This window comes from Motacilla alba, chromosome 12 (assembly GCF_015832195.1).
Source record: "Motacilla alba alba isolate MOTALB_02 chromosome 12, Motacilla_alba_V1.0_pri, whole genome shotgun sequence".
NCBI lineage: Eukaryota > Metazoa > Chordata > Aves > Passeriformes > Motacillidae > Motacilla > Motacilla alba.
Window position 1 is genome coordinate 17863493 of NC_052027.1, and position 24195 is coordinate 17887687.

At 42.0% G+C, this 24195-nt stretch overlaps 1 protein-coding gene across 4 annotated transcripts in view; it reads left to right on the forward strand.

Moving 5' to 3' along the window:
* The window catches only part of ATP2B2 (ATPase plasma membrane Ca2+ transporting 2), a 397274-nt gene that overhangs the window by 114761 nt on the left and 258318 nt on the right, over positions 1-24195 (forward strand). For all 4 annotated transcript variants that reach the window (XR_005258393.1, XM_038149263.1, XM_038149261.1 and 1 more), the window contains exon 3: positions 22959-23058. The gene's annotated coding sequence lies outside the window, so the exon portion shown is untranslated. The remainder of the gene's footprint in view (positions 1-22958; positions 23059-24195) is intronic.

Below are 24195 nucleotides of genomic sequence, written 5' to 3' on the forward strand. Positions count from 1 at the left end.
AATGGACAACTGATGAAGCTCTTCTTCTAAATCCCTAATTATGCTTCTGGTGGTGGCATTGTCTCGGTGTTTTATGTGCCTGATATTTCAGCTGGAGCAAATATCTGAACCCAAAAAAGGCTCCTCGAAATGTCTGCCCAGGAAAGGTTCCTGCTGAAATTTTTACAGCGTGCTTACAGCACTGCCTAGCTTATGTCCCACAGTAAATTCCTCCCTTTTCCATTACCATTTTAGCAGCTTGCTTCTGCCATAAATACTTGTAGGAACAGCCCAGGGACAAAGCAGTCCCTCTAAATCCTCTTCCTGTGCCTTGTGACTCAGCCTCAGATCCTTAACGGGACGTCAGGATTCTGTCGGACGTCAGGAGCAGCGTCCGTGCGCACGAGCAATGAGCGTGAAACAGGAGGTGGGATTCTTGGAATCCACTTTTATGGCCTGAACCATTGGAAAGAAGTGAATTGGTTCTCCAAAAGCTGTGGAGAGGAGGAGGCAGCTCCTGCTGCCAGCAGTAATTACAGCTCAACCAGGTCCTTGCCAGTCACCCAGGGAAGGGAGCTGGCCCAAATGTGTTGGCCACCACTCTCAGGAGTAGAAGAAAATGTTGTTTTGGCACCTCTTGAACTGCATTTCCCTCTCCCTGAGGGGGGATTGGCAAACGAGCTCGTACATAGCAGGCCTGAGATGAGCAACAGCATTTAGTGCATGCTTCAACTTCTTTTTTTAGATAAGTTTTCAAGATTTTAGAGACAAAAATTAGGTTTTCACACAAGGAAGTTTGGTGTTCTAATGGAATTATCACCACCATCCTGTCTTCTCCATCCTGAGGCAACAGACAGAATCAAATATGTGCTCTTTTCAAAATACTCTGCAGATGCCTGCATGGACCAGTAGTGGTGTTAAGATCCAAGTGCTGGGAGATCCAGCATGGAAAATGAATATTGCAAGTGAGATTGCAAATATCGTTAAGTTGGCTTTAAAATTATATTTTCAAAATCATTATTATGGTTTTCTTGTTATATTTTTATATGTGGTTCAATATTTTTTCTTTTCTTCTTTGTGATTCTTGAATATCCAAAGCCAAGAAAGAAAAGGAGAAACAAAAGTGAGAAGAAAAAAAAATTAGGAAGAAACAAGTTGGCAGCTTTTTTATTGTATAGAAAAAGGAACTTTGAGATATATTTTGAGAGAATTTAGATTTTTTTTTTTTCATGTCTCCTTTTGCATTCCTACAGTGGGTCATGGTACCCTTCTTGGAGCTGATCTGTGTGATATTTTTAAAATTAGTGGCAGTAAATTGTCAGCTGTCAAGTTGTCTTTAGCCTGTGACAGCTTTGGAAGTGTGGTCCTGAGGCCACCTTACTTTTCAGACAGGATGACCCTGGGAGGAGAGTGTGTAAAATAATAGTAAATCAACACACACCTGGGCTTCCTTTTGCTTCTATGTCTTCCTGAATTTTCCTTGGATACGCTATTCCAGACCTAACTCATATATATATATATTCTTTTATATATATTTTTATATATATATATATATGCTTATCCCCACTTGTTTTGCCATGTAATATGCTGCAACCAACACAAAGGAATTTTCAATTATGAAAGTTGATGATGTCTTCTGGTATGATCATCATGTCTCTATTTAAAGAGAATTTTCTGACTAGCTGAAAACATGGCATTTAGTTCTTGCTATGTTCAGGCTGTGAAAGGTCCAACAGCTATTTTATTATAGTTTAATTTTGAGGCTGGTAATTAGAATAAGTCAAATCCAGGTATGATAGCTGTTAGTTAATCTATCAAAGTATCTTTAAGGCAGTAGGCAGTCATACATGGAAGTGCTATGGACAATGCAGGTATTTATCCAGTGTAGAAATGGGTAAAAAAAGGCTGTTTATGCATCATGTCCTAAAGAACATCCATTTTCCATGACAAGCTTGGACTTAAGAAGATCCAAATGGGGATGATGTTGCTACAGGAATAGCAGTGTGGAAGGTTCCTCTTTAGTCTGTGCTGGCCAGGGGAAATGGGCACCCACCTTCCTGACAGAAAGGCAAATTTCCCAGTCCAGGAGCAGCAGCCAAATCTGCTGGATATTTTTATGGTTTGTCCTACAAGCCCCATAACTGGACATACAAGTCCAGTGGTGGAGAAAGCCTTTTTATCGTATAGCAATATTGAATATTCTCATTTATTTAAGGGAACAGAGGTGTTAGGAATTTGCATGTGCCTCTGGTGATGCAGGGTCACTACATTACAGACAAAAATGCTTTACACCAGAACTCTAACCAGCACTTCCCTATATCCTGCTTTTTCTCCCTCTTGGGAATGGCTTGTGCCAAGCTGCAGAAGAGCAGCAGTTCCATATATCTGCCCTCTCTATCAAGTACATGAAAAAGGAGGTTTATTATTGGGCCTGTAAATTTAAAAATCTTTCTAATGTGATTGTGGATGTCCTTTGTGTCATGTATTTCATGTACCTGAGTGCTCTTTAATATTGTAGTGAAATCTGTTATATTTCAGACTGTTAGAGAACTGAATGCTTATTTTAGTCACTTGACAGCAGTATTTTTTTCACCTGCTAGCAGCTAAAAAGTCTATTGCTCAGGATTTATTATCTGAATATTGTTTGTCTGTTTTTTAGTAATAGAACATTTTCCATGGAAACTTAGACTTTCTTTCATAGCTTAAGGATTAGAACCAAAAAATATTATTTCAAATTGATGACTTTCATTCTTATTACCTTTCTTCTTGTCAGGTAAATGTGTTCTGTATGAAATACAAGTAAAATTGAAAATGCCCAGATATGTTTTATTCCATATTACTTTCTGTTGCATTTGGTGCATGTTACATAAGAGGACATTAGGCAGACTGTCTATATTCACTTTCAAAGTGTGAAGAAAATGATGGTTAAACATCTCTGCAAATGAAAATTTCAGCAGCTTTTATATACTGGAATTTAATGCCAACCTAATTACCTCTGTTTTGCTAACATATAAACTAAGCACTGGAACATAAGGTATGGCAGACTAGCTAACAAGAGGGTTTTTTTTTTGTTTTCAATATTTAAATCTTATTTTCATAGTTTTGATAAAATTTCCTCGAGCTTTATGTGAAATCATCTTAGGTTGGTGGTGCTGGTAACTCAAGTTAACATTATCTTCCAACTCCCACCTTAACAGAGTTCAATTTTCATTTAATCAGAAATGAAACAACATCTGCATATCAAGCATCCTTTTTTGGTCAAATGAAATCACTTCAGGCTTTTCTCACTTTTTTATTTTTTAATAAGAAAGAATTTAATCATTTTGACAAGAAATGATTTTGTAAACCTAATCATGATGCTGCTGAAGCTTGACCCCCAGTGTCTGTCACAGTCCTGCCACCCAGACATCACTGAGTTGTCATGAGCTGAGGGTTGCTTTGAGAGAGGAAAAATGTGTGTGCTGCCCATTCCTGTGTTTATTGAGTGAGAATGGAACACCCTCAATTTTCAGGCTTGTTTTGAATGCCCAGCAGTAAGTGAACTTCAAATGGAGTAAAAAGGGAAGCCTCAGGTTTTTGGTCAGCTTTCATGCAGAAGGTTGGAGTGTGGAGGTGTCAGTGAGCAGAGCCTGGAGGTGCCAGCTCTGCTGTGCCCTGGCACCTGCCCGTGTGCCCGCCCTGGGTGCCCAAGGGAGCAGAGCCAGGAGCTCTGCTGCTTGCAGGGGTTTCTCTGATAACTGAGCAGATGGGTTCCCCGTTAAAAATCACTTTTGTCAACAGCTCATTGTGCACCAGGGGAACTCGGCTGGGTCTGGAAACATTTCTGGGGAAGTTGCAGCCACACAAAATGATTGTAATCAAAGGCCGTGATAGTGGCAGTCAGAAATCAGAGACTGTCAGGGGAATCAAAGGAAATCTGGGATGAGAGGCCTGTCTTTACTATGAGGATGCTCATCCTGAGTCTCATTCAGCATTTTCTTGATGACCTGTCCAGAATTCTTTCACTGTTTTCATCACTCTGCCACCTGTAGTAGTTTCTGAACAAGGGTCCTCTGAACTAAAGGCTCCCTAACCTATTTCATAGTCAAGGTTACCCTTGAAAGTTCTCCTTGTATTACTTTCTCTTAGATTTCAGCCAGGAAAGGAATGTTCAAGAAAAATTCATTTCAGAATGATGGAGGGCAAATCTGTAAATAACCACAGACTTTATAAATCAAGGCATGTATCAGGCTAGTCAGAAAGATTTAGGGAAATGAGAGAAACTGGTTTAAATTTTCTTTATGATGACACTACAGAACAGTCTATAAGAATGGTACAAAATTGAACTCCAACAAATTAGAAGCTCACAAAACCACATTGTGGACTTGTCTGCATTATTTTATATCTGTAATTATCGGTAACCTAATCTGTTGCACTGCTTGTAGATAAATAGCTCTCTTTTATTTGTTCAGTCAGTGCTTGTCTCAATTGATGGTCTAATGAAATTCCAAGATAAAATGGTGCTTGGTGCCCATGGCAGGGAACTTGCTGTGGGGCAGTTTCTTCTATGGTGATACTAGGGACCCAAAGAAAAAAAAAAAAAAAAGAAAAAAAAAAAAGAAGAAAAAAAAAAAAAAGAAGTATCCTCCTATAAGCACTTGGCATTTAAAGAGGCAGCTCAACTTCCATTTTCCATATTTATCCAAATCCATGTAGATTTCTCAGGTCTACAGAGGCTGCAGTTATCTTCCCAAAAGGGAGAAGATGCACTTAATCAGTTGATGATATTCTGATGTCTCTAATAAACCATTCTGGTTCACTTCTGGTTTTGTGTGTAACTGGGTGTGTGTGGCTCTATATTTGTATTCTGTTTTTCTATTAAGGGATCTGTTCAGAAATAACAGAGGCATTGATACTTTCACCAAACCTTTATCTTCCATTATTTCAGGGTTTATATGTGTGTATAGACCTCCTGTGAATTTCAGCCTTCTTAAGCTTGATTATTATCTTCACACTCCTGTGTAAGAATCACTCATGCAATTCCATGCTTGCCCTGTCAAAGGCAAACCTCCTTGGAAACGTTCTCACCCTGATTCTGGTGACCTCTTTTCTCTTAGGGAAGACAGAAATGGAAGCTTTTCCCTTGAAGAACTATACACACAATAATTTTTTTAATCCCTGCATTCTCTCAGCTGGCTCTGTAAATTGGAACTAAAGAGAAATCACAGAATGGTTTGGGTTGGAAGGACCTTAAAGGTCATTCCACATCCCACCATGGCAGGGACACCTTCCACTGCCCCAGGTTGCTTCAAGTCCCCATGTCCAGCCTGGCCTTGGACACTTCCAGGGATCCAGAGGCAGCCACAGCTGCTCTGGGCACCCTGTGCCGGGGCCTGCCCACCCTCACAGGAGAGAAATCTAAAAAAATCTAAAATCAGTATTGTGCAAATGCTGTTCCTTCTGCCCTGAGGTGCTGAGGGTTTGGGCAAGACTCGTGTTCCTCGATGAATGTTAGCACTGGAGCAAACCAGCCCTTTCCTACTCAATCTAGTTGGTAAATCAGTGACAGGAAAATGACAGAATCACTCCCAAATTCCTTGGTTTAGGTTCCAATCTGAATTTAAAGTTGTGTGTAGATGAAGTGGTGTTAACGCTCCTGGTGCCACGGTCCCCAAAAAGTGTGTGCATTTTTATGTAACCACACAAAAGGGCACACATGCATGCACAAACACGTGCAAATGTAAGTGGAGTGTGTGCTGGCATCTAGAAAATGATGACAAATGATGCTAAAAACTGTTAGCACTTTGTCCTTTCCAGCACTAGGTAAGCTTGCTGAATTAGTATAGGGTCTTTCCCCCTTGAGTATTAAAGTATCACAATCTAAAGGGGTTTAGTTCAGCTTAATTTGTTGTGGAGATGGTGTTTGAGATTTTTTTTCCTCCTAATACCACTACTGAGAAATGTTCTCACAATTCCATAGTGGTGGAAAGGAAGAAAACGTTAAGTGACTTAAGATCAGTGACATTTTTACTGTATCATCACAATTTCAGGAAATCTGTAGGTCTCAATGGCAAATTATAAACTCCAATCTGCATCAGAGAGTCTATTTTAGTGTACATCCCAGCATTTCACTGCACAATATTTCAATGTGTATCCCAGGATTTGCCCTGCTGCTGGATCATTACAGAGTGTTTTGCCATCTCTGAGGTAAGGAAATCCTGACTGCTTGGTGAAGAAAGTAAGCCAGATAGGAATTCAGGATTAGAGATGAGCTGAAATGGTCTGAGTTTTACAGAAAAAATGTATTTCCAATTTATAGAGTATGAGGAAACCTTTTTGATCATAGAACTCTTTATGTTGGACTTCTGAAGGAGGTTTCTTTTCTCCTACTGCTCACATGTGAGCACTGATGGGTGATTAGGAAGAGGAGCAAGGAGAGCAGAGGAGGCTGGAGGAACTGGGCTTGGCATTCAGAACATGGACAGCACCAGGAAAAGTCTGTGATCCTTTGTCTTCAACACTTCCCCCTTCCCTGGTTTCTAAAGAGAAGGACAGTTGCTGATTTTTTTTTTTTTTTTTTAAAGACTCTCCTGCTGAGATAATTTTTTCCCTCCCCTTGGTGCTAGGCATAAACTATGCCTCTTTCTATCTTCAGCTTCCCATCTGTTAGCAGAAAGTGATGAGTCTGAGGAAAACTGCTCTGGAAAGTAGGGTAGCTTCCCCCACGAGGAGGTGCTGGGAAGGCTTGACAAGTTCGTTGTGACCATTTGCCTTCTTTGTCCTCATTGCTAATAACCAGCAAATGGCTCGGTTTTAACTCCTGCAAAGTGTTTGCCTTTTAATTCCCTTTTTCTGGGCTTAAAATAAATCGACTTCGTTGGGTTTTTTGTTGCATATGTATGATTTCTTGCTGAGTTTCCAAAGAGGAAAGAGTCTCATGAAGAGAAGTGTTGAGAAGGTGATTCATTCCCAAAACCCAGATTCCTTCTCCTGACTCGGTGCTTCTGAGTGGGGGTAGGAGAGGGGAAAATGCAAACCTGAGGAGCTGAAGTGACTGAGGAGGAGCTGCAAGGATTTGGCAGTAGCTCCCCTCGGAAACACTCAGACCAAATCTCTTGGTGTGTCTCTGCATTCATCTCTCTTTTTCTCCCCCCTCCAATAATTCTCGAGTCCTTGAGCCAGCGTGAATCTATTTGGCAGGCAGGTAGAGACAGAAAACAGGGAGCTGCTGCCAGCAGGGAAAGCAGATGACCAGGCTGAGGGGAAAGAAAGCCCTAAGAAAAAGGCTGATGGATCCCTGCTGAATACCAAAGAGCTGCTGGGGAATAAGATCTCCCGAGACGTCCCTAATTTGGGAAGAAAGCTCCATTTTAATCTTGCATACAATTAGACAGCAGAGAAGCAAGCGAGGCTTCATTAACTCAGCCAGTCACACAGGGGGTTTCTTCATTTCTTCCCCTCTCTGTTGTGCAACCATTCTCCATTCATGGTCCCTTCTCAGTGGCTTCTCATTACTGGCATTCCTGTCTGGCTGAACTTTTAACTTAGCTTGACTTAATTTATTTAGACTCTTGCTGTTGTGGCAGCAGAGTGCAGAGCTGTGTGTCCTCAGGAGCAAGAGCCACGGAAGGTCTGGAGCTTCCCTAATAATCTGAAAATCTTGACAATATTGGAAATCAGAATTTTACTTGGTTTTGCATTGAATGCTTGGACTTTGTCTTGTATTCTCCTATATCTTTTTCTTATTGCAGATTTTCTGTTGTCTTATCCATGGGCTCTAGAGTACACATTGCCCTTTAATTGCAAAAGCTTGTTTTTTGTACAAATTTGGATTACTTTAATAATCCTAATAATTCTTTAGTCTCTCAGGGAGCAACTTTTTTTTCTTCTGTAGTTCCCACTTCATGTTTTCTGATACTAATGAAAAAAATGAAGCCTTGTTATTTTTTATTATTTAGCACAGTTATCTTATAATTCTTTTGACGAACCCAATTTGATTTTGTTTTTGTATTTAAAATTGTTTAACCCCAAGACATGGCTTAATTAAAAAAACCCAAACAACCAAACCCTCAGGCTTTTATGTATGGATTAATTATTTTTAATTAACTAAAGAAACAGAAAGCCATGTTTTTGTACTCACATTTCTGACACACTGGCAGCAGCCATGAATTACCCGTGTTTGGTGTGCGCTTTCCTTGTCCTTGTATTTAGACCATTGTTTTCCCAATGATGGGATGGCATTGCCTGCATTTCTCTTCTATCCATTAAACAAACACCCAATTTCTTACTTATTGGTATCTTTTGACATCCAAAAATTTTCCTAATTGCATCATGTCATAGAGTTTGGAGGTTTGTTCATGTGAGGGAAATGGCTGTTGCTTGACAAGTTATTTGTCTTCATGTTGTTCCATCCTCAATTTCCTAAACTCTCCTGATGCTTTGCTTTACATATTATGGTTTACTGTTTTGTCATGGTGCTTTGAACATGGAAACAGTTGCCTGAAATATTTCAGAGTTTTCTATTCAACCTTTTTAGGGAATATGACCCTTCCTGGTATCTGATCTTGCTTGAATTTTAATGCTGTTTAGCAGTTCACTCACAACAACTGTTCAGACATTGCAAGGATTTTAAAGAAGCTTTAGACATTTTGTAAAGACCTCTCTCTTGATTAACTTTCATGTACATTTAGCATTTGTAAAGTACATCAAATTTAGGGGGGTTTTGCAGCGGGGACCCCACACTGTGACAAGTAATGGAGTTCAGCTGCATCAGATGCTGATACCTGGTGTTGAGAATAAGAAATACAGGAATTTTTTGAAGTGGTAATCAGTGCTTATTTGGAACTAAATACCTCCAGTACCCAGTATTGGGTTCCTCAGGACTACTGAAGGCCACAGGTGTTTGAATTCCTAAATAAAAACGTGACTGAGCTTCTCCTGGCTGCATTTACAGGAATATCCTCCAGCTCGGTTTTGCCTCTGCAGTAATCCTCTGGTCCTTGTTACCTGCTTTGATAATTTAAAACTCTGATGTGCTGGGTTTTTCAGCTCTGTAAATGCTGTTCCACCCTCAGCCTGCTCAGCAGGAGACCTCTTAGCAGGACATCAGCTGCTCTGGCAGGAGCTACCCAAGGCTTTACCCTTTTTTTATGCCAGGCTGTGTTTGGGCTCCAGCAGGTTTGTAAGAACCCTGGCATCATTTCCACTCAGGCCCCTAAATACAGCCCTGGGGAAAGGCCTTGGGTTGTGCTGAGTTTGAGTTGGGCACTCTGCAGACAAATCCCTGGGTCTGGCTCTGCCCTGGACTCCCTTCTGCACTGGCACACAGCTCACAGCTTGCTGTCAGCCACAAACCTGATTCACACCGCTTCTGCACTTGCTTTACATTGTTTTTTCCTTTGTGGTTTATTCCTCATCTTGTGCCCAGTGTTAGAGAGTACAAAAGATTTGGTTTCATCAGGCATCAGAATTTAAGATTGAATCCAGTTTCAGGTCTTTAAATATATTTTGATATATTGTTTAAAACAGTCTTCTGGAAGTGGAATATTCACCCACCATACAGGCTTGGGGTCATGTGAGGTTCTTAGTGGCTTTTGTTATGTTTTACATCATTTTGCTGCAACTTTGTCACCTATGTCCCAAAGCCAACTCGCAGCAACCCTGCATTCCACTTACATAAACTTCGTTTTTATATTTAATGAAACTTGACTTCCTGCCCAGAGATAAATCTTTGATGCACTCTGACCTGCCTGCATTTCTATTACCTGTGTCTGTAAAATCATTGTTTAATAGTAGGAAATAAAACAGAAAATCCTTGTTGAGAATATTTGCTCAGTGAGCAGGGAAATCACTTTTGACAGCTAGAATATGCATTGGACCTTGAGGCAAGCAAACAAAAAAAAAGCTGAATCTATACAGAAGGGCTTTTCCTTTCTTCCCAGTTCTGTAAGGGAGGTCGATGGGGGAAAGTACAGATGAAAAATACAATTAGATGGCAAGATGCTTTATGTGGCCTAAAGCACATGTAAGATTTACTCATAAGAAATAGTCAATTTAATTATGTTTATAGAAAGCCAGGCATGGGAGAGATAATGAATCCATACAGCGGCCAAAAGAAATTTCTGTCTAATCCCGAGTGGTAATTGCTTTCCTTTTCCTAAATGGTTACTATTTTATTTTGTAACTTTCTCTTATTCACAAGGTCCAGAATAAGGTGGCCTGCAGGCTCCAAATCCCATTTTCAGTGCTTGTTTTTTTCCCTTTGTTCCTTTCCTTCTTCCTGTCCCCTTGTGCTCAGCTCACTGCAGCTCTGTCCTGGCCAGGTAGTCTGGCCAAAATAGCTGCAGCCATCTGGAGCAGCCACTGGGAACCTCTCAGTGACTTCCTCTCATTGCAAATGTCAGCTTCAATCTTCTCTCCTTTGCTTGCTGCTCCTTAATTTTCTTTTCATTCTGCTATTCATTATTCAGCAAGGTGACTGTGGTGTTTGATTGTGGGGATGTACAGTGTGCATGAAAAATGCTGTGCAGGAGAGAGCTCTGCTCTTCCTCCTTATCCTAATCCACATCAGGGTCTGCTTGCCACTGATATGTCATCTCTGCTGTGAGAACCATCATGATCTACTGCAAATATATTCAGATTCAATGAGAGTGCAGAACTGTCTGAATTTTCTTTTAAAAGATGCAAAGAAAATAAAATTCAGACAAGTCATTATTTTTCAATTAAGATAATTTTTTTTGTATCATTCCCAACACATTTTTGTGTTTTCAGATGTTTGCTGAGTTGCTTTATTTACTGATAAGCAAACCAAGCCTTGCTTTCTTTCCCTCATGGTTATTTCTGCCACTTGCAACTAGATGGGAATGTTTTGTAAATTTTGTTTTGGTTTTAAATAAGCTATGCTTTTGTTTGTACAATTGTTTGAAATCGTTCTCTAGGACCTTGATAAGGGAAAATTAGGAGCACATTAAAAAATAATCCTTGCATGAAGTGAGTTTAACAGTGATTTCAAGACACTCTTCTGAATAAAATGATGAATGTTTTGGGTTGCTCTCCAGGTGAGTGTTAGGGTTAGGACAGAGCCTGACTCGTGGTTCTGGATGGTCCGAGCTGCCAGCACGAGGCTGTTGGGCTGCACTTGGCTGAGCAGGGTTTAAGCAGTGAGGACTAAATCCACACAGCTCTGCCAGCAAAGCCGAGCCCAGGCTTCCCTGGGGACAGCAGTGAAGGAGGACTCCAGTGTTTTGTTGCTTTAGTGGTCTGAAGAGCATTTTATTACTAGATTTTTATTACTAGACCTGTTTTCCTGAGTATTTGCATAGTCTTTAAGTTGAAAATGAATACTGCATCATATGTACTTTGGAAATTCTCCTTTTGTTGAAAGTTGACGAGTAATGTGATTGCCTTCTCGTCTTCCTTCTAGGTCTTTGTGCTGACCTTTTGAGTTCTCTGCACTTTGGCAGCACTCACACAATCCATCCAATGCCTCAGACCGTAGCTGGAGCTGTCTGTCATTTTCCAAGAAGAATTTTCAGGGTGTAATGCACATCCATCATTTACAAAGGGCTATTTCCATTCCAGCTTTCACTCTTATGTGAAATCCATCTTCTCTGGGTCCAAACTTTGAGACCAGAATGGAGTTAGGGACGATAAATGGTGATGAGAGAAGGTTTGTCCTGAACAGAATTTTCCTTCCTAGGGCAAATCTTGGCATTGAGATGTTCCTGCTCGGGAGGGGAGTTTATAGAATCACTATATAGAGTATATAGAATGCTAGAATGAGGCAGGGACACCTCCCACTGTCCCAGGGTGCTCCAAACCTCAATGTCCAACCTGGCCTTGGACACTTCCAGGGATCCAGGGACACCCATAGCTTCTCTGAGCACCCTATGCCACCCTCACTGGGAGGAATTTTAATTTGATTTCTGTTTTCTCTTCTTCCCAAATGGCTGCTTGGTGTCTGGGTACCTTCACCAGAGAAGAATTTCTTCATGACCTTCCTGTCTTTCCTTCCCAGCTATAAATCCTTTGCAGAGAAATGTAGGCCTGACAACTCCAGTCAAGACTTCCTCTGTAAAAAAATGGGATTGCTTCAAGAATCAGGAGCGAGTCCTTGAAGTGCTGTTGGAAGTGCCTGTGAGGGACTGGATATCCCCCTGCTGTGTGGCAGGGATGGCCACCCTGGGGAAGGCGGGGAGGCACAGTCTGTACCACTGCAGCCGGTGTCTGGTGCTCCCCCTGCTCTCCAGCCGTGCTGAGCTGATAACCACAGGAACCCCCGTGCCCAGACAGAGCTGGCCAGGAGCCGCAGCTCCCCAGCAGGCTGGGAGGGAGAGGCCAAAGCCACAGCCTGTTTCTGACTGGTTTTGCTGTACCGAGTGAATGCTCCATGTGCCAGCTGGGGAAAAACTTAACCTGGTGGTTTGGGGATTTTCCTGCCTGCTCTGGGCTGTGTCCTGCCTGGGGGAGCTGACACACCTCCCACTGCTGCTCTCAGTGTGCCTTTTTGTACCTTGCATGTACCTTTTAAAAATCTTTTCCTCCTGGAACAAGGTCAGGAGGGTTATTTTTTCATATGCCCCATTATTAGATTTCTTCACCTCATTTACAGCAAACCCTTGAGGAGTTAAGCAGATAAGGAAACCTTGCAGGATATGGGAGATGTTTTTTTTTTTTAATTTTAGGTGCTAATTTTGAAGGAATAGATATTTGGGGAAGTATTATTACTTGTACAGAGACTCTTTCAAGTACAAGAAATCTGGAACTGCCACTGTTTCAGAGGCAAATAAAATTTGGTTGTTTTTGTTTTTTTTCCTAAGCCAGGTTGAATTAATTGGAAAGAAATGAACCCATTATTTCTGACTGATTCAGATGGGCTTAGGAAGGCGATTTTGAAGGTTGGTAATTCCGAGAGAGGAATAGGATGGCATTTTGCATGAAATATCTAAATTATTATTGGGGATTGCAATATCCAAGTCAGGCTGATGAGCTTTGTGCAAGGCCATCATTTAGCAATCTGCAGCAGCTCACTGAGCAGTTTGTGCTTTATTGGTGACTTTGGGTAATTGTGTGAGGGAAAGAAGGGTTGCAGAGTTGCAGAGCACACAGAAATGGCTGCGAAGAGGGAGGAGACAATGAAAACTGCCTTGGTCTCAAGGAAGCTTTGCAGAGAACCTTTTAAACTCATCTATCACATTTATTCACACACTGCTGGTACTGCAGTGTCCAGGATGTGCTGCTTTAGACACCCACGGTGACAAAGTCTGGAAAAACGCCACAACCAGGGTGACTCTGGGCTAACTCTGTGAGGATGGGTGAGCTCTCAGCTCTTTGGGAGGATGCTGCTGCCCAGGGCTGGGAGAGTGCCCTGCTTTTCCAGGGAAATGGTGCCAAGCCCTTCCTCCAATCCACAGAGCAAATCAACTCATGTGGGACTCCCTCCTCCAAGTGGCCTTTTCAGTTCACTTGACTGGAGTTGGAGGGAGATGAGGAGTTTTGAACTTGGTGCCTGCTTATTCTTATACATATGGAGAGTCTGTCCTCTTCCTTTAGCTGCTCTGGGTGCTATTGAGGGATTTATCTTATCTATTTTTATTCTTATGAATTTGCTAGATAAGAAGCAACAAGCATTGCATCTGATATTTTCAAATCAGAGAGCAAAGAGTAAATATTTAATGTCATAAACAAGTATAAATACTGAATATAATGGGTTTGGATTTTTCCTTCTGATTTTTTGACAGCAGTTACTCAGACGCCCTCCTGCAAGGCTTCAATATGGATGGTGCTGCAGGATGGTGCTGCTCCTTCCCAGCATAATAATCCATATTTAATGTGTCACTTCTGAAATGATAATGTACACATATAGCTGCTGACAAATGTACCCCTTTTGTTCCCCAGAGTAATGAGTTCTTACACTGGTTTCATATTTATCCTCTCAATCTCTGAAAATAATGAAAAATACTCTTGCCATCTCATTTACCCGTGGTAGAAGACAATGCTGAGAGCACCTGTCTTTCTCCCACCACTGAACGCCTGCTGGGAGGGTTCATGCATCAGCTTTTCCTCCTGAAGAGTTTTCTCTCTTTTACTTTTTTTCAGCATCCCTGCCTCCCCAAAGAGAGTGTCACTCTGCCCTGAGCAGCGTGGGTGTGCCTTTGTGCTTCCTCCAATGCACAGCTCCAAGAACATTCCTGCTACCCAGCCATGGTCTCATTTTCCTACCTGCTCTCTCCTTAATTGCCATAAACTGCAGAATTACACTGCTACAAAGCTGGGTTCCACCTCAGGGCAGGGCTTTAAACACCAGCACGTGCACGTGCTTCTGGGCTTTACCTGTCCTAGCAGGGAAGTGCCTTTTAAAACCCCTGAGCTTCCCTGGCTTGGGAGGGACATTAAAGCTCATCCAGTGCCACCCCATCCATGGGCAGGGACAACTTCCACCGTCCCAGGTGGCTCCAAGCCCCATCCAGCCTGGCCTTGGATGCTTCCAGGGATGCAGGGGCAGCCACAGCTGCTCTGGGTACCCTGTGCCAGGGCTCCCCACCCAGCCAGCCCAGCTGTGTCCTGCCTGCTGTGGGAGTTTTGTTCCTCCATCAGAAGTAACTCCCAACTTTCACAGGATGGGGAGCCTCGTACCAGCCTGTGTTGGTCTCTCTTTTGGTGCAGTGAGAAGTGTTAAACTCACAGAGGTTGGGGCATTTCTCTGGGTGAGTCTAGCCTGTAAATGCTCACACGTAGAAATTCCTGCATTATTATGTTTTTAGCATTATCGCGTATCAGTTCCGCTTCAGTCCTGCCGAGCATGAAAGCTAATCCAGATCCCAAAAGCAAGTAAATGCCAATAAAAAAAATTGACATTTACAACAGAATCTTCCATACAAATTGTTTATTTCATCCAAGCATGGAGCTGGATTAAAAATTGCTTAAAAATCCTGTTGCAGCTGGCTACTCAAATAATGCTTTGGTAAGGTTGACAAGGACTTGGGTGCTCAAATAATGCCTGGGGACAGGTGGCCCCTGCTGCTTGATGGGCTTCTTAAAATCACTTAAAACTGAAAGTTTGCAGAAAGAATTCAAGATTAACTGCACTGGCAGCAATTAAGGGAACTGTCTTAAACATCTTTGTGTGAGGTAGAGGCCGAATCCCAGTCTCCCTCCTCTTTTCTTGAGCTTTTGGCATCTGTTAGGAGCTCAGAAACAACGCTTTGTTTCTTTTGTCTTTATCATTTTTCTCTCAAATAGTTTTCCTCCAGGACTTTACTTCCATTATTTCCATATACGTTGGAAACTTTTGCCTTCCAGCTGAAATTTTTACGGTGCCTCAATCAAAATGGCCCCATTATAAACTTACAGCCAGTTTGGTAATGTAACAACTTAATATTGTTATATAAACATGTTTCCTGCAAGAAAATTTGTTTTGAGTGAAACCATATGCACATGTTAATGGGAAATATTTTTCACACTTTTGCTTTTCTGCCATTCTTTGTATTTGTCTCAATACTTATTAATAGCAACCTTCTGAAACTTCTCTGATGAAACCATACAGCAGATTTTTTTAAGCTGTAACTGGAGTACAATTTTAAATGTCTTGGATGTGATTCCAAACAGAGCTGTACGAGAGTAAAATAACATGCAGTCCCTGACTGATTATATAGCTGTAATTATACTTAGGGACTGATATTATATAAACCACTGGAGCAAAGCTCCCTCCATAGATAAACCATCATTCTCTGTTTTATGTGTAAATCAATCCATCAGGACTTCTCACTGTGGAGTTTCTGCTGGGGAGCTTGATGGAATGATCTTTATTTGAGTTCACATGGTGTTCTTTGGAGAGGTTGCAGTACTCACTTGGACTCCTTCCCACCTTTTTCCTACGGTAAAGCAGTTGCAATACTTTAGGGGAGGTTGAAGTTGTGAATTTTGACAGGTTTGAGGTAACCTCCATTACTTTCCAACACGACACTGCATTTTGTTTATCCTGTAAATCATGTCTCTGAGGAAGATCTGCTTGGCAAGCAATGCTTCCTGGAGCTTGGTGTCTCACACCTCAATTTCCTGGGAAATTTAGTGCAGATAATTGTTTAGCTGTCAGCATTGGCTGTCCACTTGATTAAAAAAATACTGCTTCATCCTCGAGACATTTCTGACCAACCTACAGGCAGTGGATTGTGGAGTAGGAATGGTTGGGGTCGGGAGGGACCTTAAAGATCCCCTCACTCCACCATTCACCTTCCCAGGCTGCTCCCAGCCCCAGTGACCAGTGTGGCCTTGGGCACTGCCAGGGATCCAGGGGCAGCCCCAGCTGCTCTGGGCACCCTGTGCCAGGGCCTGCCCACCCTCTGCTTCCCAATATCCAATTTACCTTTGCCCTCTATCAGTTTGAAGCCCTTCCCTCCTGTCCCCAGTCCCTCTCCAGCTCTCCTGGAGCCCCTTTAGGCACTGGATGTGGCTTTGAAGTCTCTCTGGACCTTCTCCAGGCTGTCTCCATAGGAAAGGTGAAAAATATTTGACTGTTTTTTGCTCTGTGTGGTTGTGTGAAAATGGGAGGGATGTTGTTCCATGTAAGGCCATGTTTTATGTCACTATTTTATCCCAGCCTCACTTCTCTGGGGAGGGGATCAGCTCAGAACTCCCCTATTGGAGCAGTAAATGTAGTAAATTTGTTTTTTCAGGTGTTTATTGTATTGTGGGGACTTGTGCTGAAATTCATCTCCTGCCTTAATGTCCAGTTGCAGCTGGAAAGGTCTTTTCACTCATCTCCATGGCTGCCCCTCCTCACTTTACAGGACGGACTTTGCTCCTTCCCTTGGCTCTGCTGCTCTTCCCTTTTCCATTTCACATTCCCTGGAGAGCTCTGCAGGGAGAACTGAGCTCTGGTTCACCAGATATTTCCACCAGATTTTTCTGAAAAGCAAAGGCCTTCTGCATTATCTCATAGTGGCTTCGTTTTCATGTGACTCCCTTTGTGGGAGGCAGTTTGGAAAGCCTGCAAATATCTATTGGATTTTAATAGATGCAAATATATGGATTTTCCCTCATCACATGCAGCAGGTTGTGAGCCATGACTTCCCTTTGCCAAAAAGGAAAACTTTTCTCCTTTTTAATTAATAAAATATATTTGTCTATAATGCCCACATATTTTTATATTTATTTATATTTATATAAATAAAGAAAACATTAAACATAAATATATATGTTTAGAGAAATATATTTTTATATATTTATGTTTATTAATAATTATTTTATATAACAAATATATTTACGTGTTTATCACTAGGTGCAATAATTTCTTTTTAATTCCTGCTATAGGTGCTGGGATTGCTCATCTGTATGAGCAATATATAGAATATATTACCATATAATATGGTATATAATACTCCTATATCTGCTATAACTTAAAAAAAGAGAAAATAAGGACCCTCCCAGCTCTCTCTGCTGCTCCAGTGGTCTGCTCTGGATAAATATTCCCTGTCTCCTGTTCAGTGGCAGCTGCTGCCTCTGCACAGCAGCTTCTTCTAGACCAAGTTTGCTCCTTGCATGTTACACACAAACTTATTTTCATAAAGTCATTGCTGAAACCCAAATGTGGCCTCAAGCTGTAAAACATCTGGAATTTTCCTGCGTTTAATCTTCTGGATTTTATACTTTTGATATCTAACACATTTATTTTCCCCAAGTCCTCCTCCTGTATTTCTGTTTAATCCTGTTTTCCATGCAACCCTCCTTTGCATTTTTTCCCCCAAGTTTCTGCCCAGGTGCAGAGTTTTATATGTTCTTCACTGTCGGGTTTTGTTGTGCAGGGTTTTTAGCAGCAAGGTCAGGCCACAGGAAGTTCTGTTATTCCTAATGAAGGATAGGTGGCACTCTTGTTATTTTTGTTTGGCTCCTGAAATAAATCAGGTGTGTGTACTCTCTCAGATTTCTTTTTATAGAGTAAGTGCTTTAAAGAGTGATCTTGAACATGAAGAGGATTTGATTTTATTATTTTTTAAAATGTGAACATGTACTTCAGTTGCCTGAGTCTGTGGCTGGATCAGAGTACTCTCTAGGAAGAGAAAATGTTATTTTCGTCAAGACCTTAAGGAAGAGTGCTCACCTGTATGGCATTGCCTCATTTTACTTATAAAATTTTGGATTGTTTTTTCTATTTTCTTACTATTTAATAAGGCAAAGAAGAAAGCCAACAAAGCCTTTAATGTAATTTAAACTCCAGTTATTAATACCTTATACTTTGTATTTTCTTGTTAGTTTGGGATTTGAAGCAGAGGCTTAAGCTGGCAGGGTAATCCTAGCAGTGCACATTAGTAAGTCCTGAACAGTGCAGAGAGCCTTGATTCCTTAAAGCAGGGGAGTAATCTGTCTTGCCCTAATTCTATCAATTCATTGTAAAATTGGATAAGTTTGTGAGTTTGAGTGTTTTCTCTCCAGCTCCAGAAATGTGAAGCACAGCACAGCACATGCTGCTGAGGTATGATGTGTGTGGGGTGCTCTGGAGTTTTACAGGAAGATGGGAGTTTTAAAGCTCAGCTCCCTGGGATGTTTTCCCTCCTCGGATTCTGGGGAGGCGTTCTAACCTTGATGCTTTCTTGCTGCACATCAGATCCATGTTGTTGCTCCCCTGGGCTGGCAGATTCCTCTGGCTGAGGCCAAATGCTCTGCTGACCTCAGCCCTGCTCCTCTCCATCCATTGATTCTGTTCCAGCTCTTCCCAGAAAGAGAAGAGCTCCTGCCCCAAGGCTGAAAGGATGAGAAAAGTTCCATCCTGCCTCTGCCCAAGAGTGTGAATCTCTCCCCCATGAACATCTAAATACTCAGTATTTTGTGGTGTGTTCTGGCCATGTGAACATCTCTGTGATGGGGTCATGGCTTCTCTATGGGCTTCTCCAGGGCCACAGACTTTTCCAGGAAATTTCCCATCTGAAGCCCTCAAAGCAAAGCCATTCCCAAGCTCTGAATCCCCTGTAAAGCTGCTTTGGTCGTGTAATTCAAATAGAAAGTTAAAAAGGTAATGTGGAAGGAAAAGGAGATGTTGATTCCAGACAAAAAAACCCCAAACACTTGTGTGGATTTCATTGGGCATTTCACAATAGGTGCTACTCTCTAAGCATGGCATAATCTGCTTTGTGTGTTTTAATATTTTTTTTTCAAGCTTAAATTTTAGTTAACTACTACAATTTAGATTTCTGGACTTGACTCTATGCTGGGATGGTATGAATTTAGATGAAAGCAAATCTGCCTTGAAAGAATTTCCAATCTAATTTAGTTTTTAGGTATCTTCACTTTAAAATATTTAGTATACATTCACTAGGGAAAGAGTGCTTGATTTTTATTTTCACGATGATTGGATTATGGAATTAAAAGTTGACTGAACAAGTTATTTGTTTTATTGGTTGAAGGAACCTAACTTGGCAGTTTATTTTGCAGTTTATATTTTTGGTGCCATCTCATGTAGCACAGGCTTGTGTATTACTCATCCCTCCCTTCTCTTGCAAAGCCTTTTGGATTTTTTATTTCTCTTTTTAATTTCAATACCCTGGATTGTTTGAATTGAAGAGTCTCAAATAAAAATCTATTTTGGGGTAGGAAGTTTTCTTGATGTTTTGGATAACATTTACTTCTACTTTCTAATGCCAAATCATCTTTCAAGCTGATGCCATTAAGGCAGAGAATTCTGTGGTTCGTATAATAATACAAGTCCCAAATGGTGGCAGTTATTGAAGTTAACACTTTTTGCCCAACTGTGGGAGTACCAGCATCTTTGAAAGATTCCAATTTTGGTTCTTATTTATGCTTGACATTTAATGTGCTTGACATTCTGATTATTTTACACCTACCTAATTTCTTCTAGCTCCAGGGATAATGACAATATTTTAAGCATCTGTGAAGTGTAGCTGTGTGTTATGGAGCAGGTGCAATGCTACAAATGGAAGGAAAAAGTCCCTAAACTATTTCTGGAATCATTGTTTCTTTTGTGTAGCATATCTCAGGGTCAGGCAGAGTTTCTCACCAGCTTGGTGTGGTTACCAGTCTTAGCTTTACTAATATTTTATATCCTGTTATTTAGCCATATGCCTATCTGTGTGTGTATAGATATGAATAAATCACATAATGTGGACTGGGTGCTCACATGGTGTCCTTTGTGATCTAGGGGTGAGGCATTGGAGAGAGAATTTCCCGAGTTGTTACTGGAGATTTATATTTTCCTTAAATTTTGAATTAAAAGAACATATTATAAAATTCAGCCCTTTAAACTGAGCTCATGTGTCTGTGGCACACCTTTAATGTAGAACTCAGAACTGTGTCTTGATTTATAGATAATTGGGATATAACCTGAGAAATGAAAATATATGGGAAAAAAATTACCCTGATGATTTTAAGTTCACTCTGTGTAAAGTCTTTAGTCTCCCATTGCAAAGTAATTTTATTAATCTTTTTGAGTTGTATTCCCCTTTATTATGTGGTTCCCTGCAGTCATGTCAGGTTTTAGGCTCTTTTGAAAAGGTTAAACTGGTTATCAGGGAAAGAGGGAGCAGGATGAAAACTGTGGGAAAACCAAGTTCTTCAAAGAGGTGCAGCTGGTGGCCACAATTTCCTTTTTCATGTACTGGGAATCTCGTGTTGCGTTTGACTGTTGACTACATGAGAAGTGACAGAGAAAAGTTAAAGTACTTTATTTTACAGACCCATGTGGGTACATGTTAAATACTTGCCCAAGTCCTCCCAAAACAATCACCATGGCCCAGCCAGGGGTCCTTGAAGCAGCCCTGACTGAATGGGTTTTAGGAACAATTAAAAAAATTCCTTTATTTTGCAATCTTGCCACCTGGTGGTACAGCCTGATAATAAATATTTGGTTAGAAACCTGTTCCAAAAGTCATATTTTCCTTGGTAGACGGGGTCTTGAGACTGGGATTTCAGATTGGATCCTACCAAGGCTCCTGTTTGTAGCAGGCAGGTTCAGTGTGTTCCTCCTCCACTGTCAGTGCCCTGGCTGGGGCAGTGCAAGCCTGTGCATCCCTTGGCATTAAATATCACAGAGCCACATCAGAGGCTGCCTAGGGTTGGAAAGGACCTTAAAGATCGTCTCATTCCACCCCTGCCATGGCAGGGACACCTTCCACCATCTCAGACTGCTCCAAGCCCTGCCCAGCCTGGCCTCGGGCACTGCCAGGGATCCAGGGGCAGCCCCAGCTGCTCTGGGCACCTGTGCCAGGGCCTGCCCACCCTCACTGGGAAGGAGTTTTTTCCTAATGTCCCATCTAACCCTGCCCTGCCATGTGTGAAGCCATTCCCTGTGTCCTGTCACTCCAGGCTCTTGTAAATCATCTCTCTCCATCTTTCCTGCAGCCCCTCCAGGCCCTGCAAGGCCACAGTTCAGTCTCCCCAAAGCTTCTCCTGTGCAGGTGAGCAATCCCAGCCTGCCAGCCTTTCCTCCCAGCAGAGCTGCTCCATCCTCTGCTCATCCTGGAGCCTCCTCTGGGCTCCTCCAGGTCCCTCCTGGGCTGGCCCAGGCTGGGACAGCTCTGCAGGTGGGGCAGAGGGGCAGAATCTCCCTTGCCCTGCTGCCCTCACTGGGCTCAGCCCAGGGCAGGGGATTTGGGGTCCCAGACATGGCTGGGGCATGTCCAGCCTCTCAGCCACCAGCACCTCCGAGCGCTTCTCCCCTGGGCTGCTCCATCTTTCCATCCCCCCAAAATCAGCTCCCACTGATTTCCACAGACATGAGGGGAGAGGAAGTTGGGGGGATATTGTGTGATCCTGGAACACTGTGTTATGCATTAACCTTCACAATAAATTTGAAATGAGGTTTACAAAGGAATGGTGTCCACATCCTGGAAGTCCCAGGTAAATGACACAAACTGAGCTGACCTAAGTTGAGTAAGAATATTTTAGGGATGTTGCTATACCTCAAACAAGTCCTACAAAAGCCAGCAGCATGGAACTGAAATGTGTTTGGATAGTTTGAATGTTCATTTGGGCACAAGGTGGAGACTGAATAAAGCCCATGACGTGCCAAACCTGGCAGAGCTGACACTTAGTGGCAGGAGCATGGGGAAAGTCACTCCTTTCTGCTAATCCAAGATGAAGCAGATGTGATCCTACTGGTGTCTGCAGGGAAATCCTCATTTATAATGAAAGATGTTTTCACATGGTGTTCAAAGGGCCTTAAACAATCCAGTTTTTGCAAGATGAATCCAAACATGATTTACTGAGGGGTGTGATGAATTGATCATTAGCTGGAACTTAGCAGCCAGAAGTGGATGTTTGCTCTCCCCTCCGGCTCTGCCAGATGCTGTGGTTTGACACCAGAGGAACCCAATGTAATTCCTTGCTTGGGTCAGACATGGCATCGTGCTGGGGCACACAATCCCTTTTTGTACCAAAACATGAAAAATGGATTTCTTTCTGTCTGTCCTTACAGTGTAGTGGGGATGTGCTCCCACATCCTGTCCAAGGAGGGCCTCTCCTCGCCTGTCATCCCCTGCACCCTCATGAGCATCTCTTCTGAAAGCAGCCAGAATGTCACTTGTTCACCATGACATCGCTGTGATGACCTCAAGACCTCTCAATTATTCCCTTCCAAGTTCTTATGCCCTGCAAGGAAAAGCAGGGGAATGTCTCCCTCTGCTCCTGCCCTCTCTGCTGGCCTTTCCCTCAGACACAACACACACGGAATTTTCAGCCTCCAAAAGCATTAAAAATCATATTTATTTACAAATATGAGAGGCCAGAGTGGTACAGCTCTGACAAATGGGTAAAAGAGATATCATCGGGTCTGTGTTTTCAAGCTTTTAATTCACATCTTTGGTCACAGAGTTGGAACTTTTGAATCACTTGATTTTACTGCAAAATGTCCCTAACTATTTATGACACTAGATGTTTGCTCTTGGATCTGTTTCTCCTGTGGGGCATCCTTTAGATCAATCCTTGTTTGTTCTATTAATTTGCTTAATTCTCTGGGGTTTGTCAAGTCTAATTATCTTCTTTCTTTCTTCCAGTTTTGAAATCAAGATTGATTAGCCAACACGAGAAGACCCAGCTGGTTATGTGACTCAGAACCCCGTTCATGAGGCACTTGCTTGTTTTTACAAGACAACTGTAAGTTGCTTCTTTTTCTTTTCCTCCCCCAAAATTAAAAATCTACTGTTGTAACTTCATAGAAATTCTGGAACATTCTTGAGGAATTTACTTTTTTGGTAGAGACAATCTTGAATTTTGGCGTGGTGATGCCAGCCAAGGACCAGACATGCTCTATTCACTTTACCAGAGATTTTTCCCACATAGTGATGGTTTTACATTGTTCAAGGAGAGATTCCCTTGGCTAGGAAGATCAATCTGCTGTCTCTCTACGCTGTGCTGTGTGACATATGGGATCAGGGGATGTGACAAAGCTGTTTGGAGTGCACTGGTGGGTTGTGAGAGGAGATGCTGAATCCCAGCACGGAAGTGGTGCAGGAGGAGTTGGCTCCTCTGCAGACAGGTACCTCTGGCAGAGTTCTGCATTCTCCCACTGCCCCCAGACCCTGGGGTTTGGACTAAATAATCCTTCCTCTTGACTAAATAATCCTTCCCCTTGTACTTGATGTAGACTGGGTTTTTCCCCACAATTATAAATTTGTTCTTCAGAAGGCAAACCCTCAATTTCACTCACAAACTAGAATTTCCCAGGTGAAGTATCAGTTATAGTCTGGAATGCAAGTGTGGGAATGCAGAAATGAAAGTTCCAGCAGTAATAGTGCATGGCTTAATGATTTTTTTAAAATCTATATCATGAGCCATGTTTTATAAGCTCAACTGAATAAAATTATTAGATCCAGGTGGAGTGCTGATACATTTGTCACAGCGTTTGGTGTGGTGTGAATCTAATTTATGATTTTTCACTTGTGTGAAAATGCTCTGCCTTAGCAGTGATGAGACTTTAATTTCTGTAACCGGTGGTGGGGGGTTTAATTATTGAATTTTGGAAGCCATACATTTACAGGATGTTCCACTTAGATGAGCAGGAATCCAGCCAGTGTTCTCAGGCATGGGGCAGCACCACATTATCTCTATTATTTTCTTTAGTTATAACTGCACTGAAAGCCAGGCAGGCTGGGTTGGCTGAACTTCATCATCTTGTTAAAATGGCATTGCCCAACTGCCACTGATTGAATAAAAATTCTGCTGTTTTGTACAAGCTGGTCTTTATTCTGAATTTTCTCTTGAATAGCAAGTGATTCTAGTAACTTGCAAGTG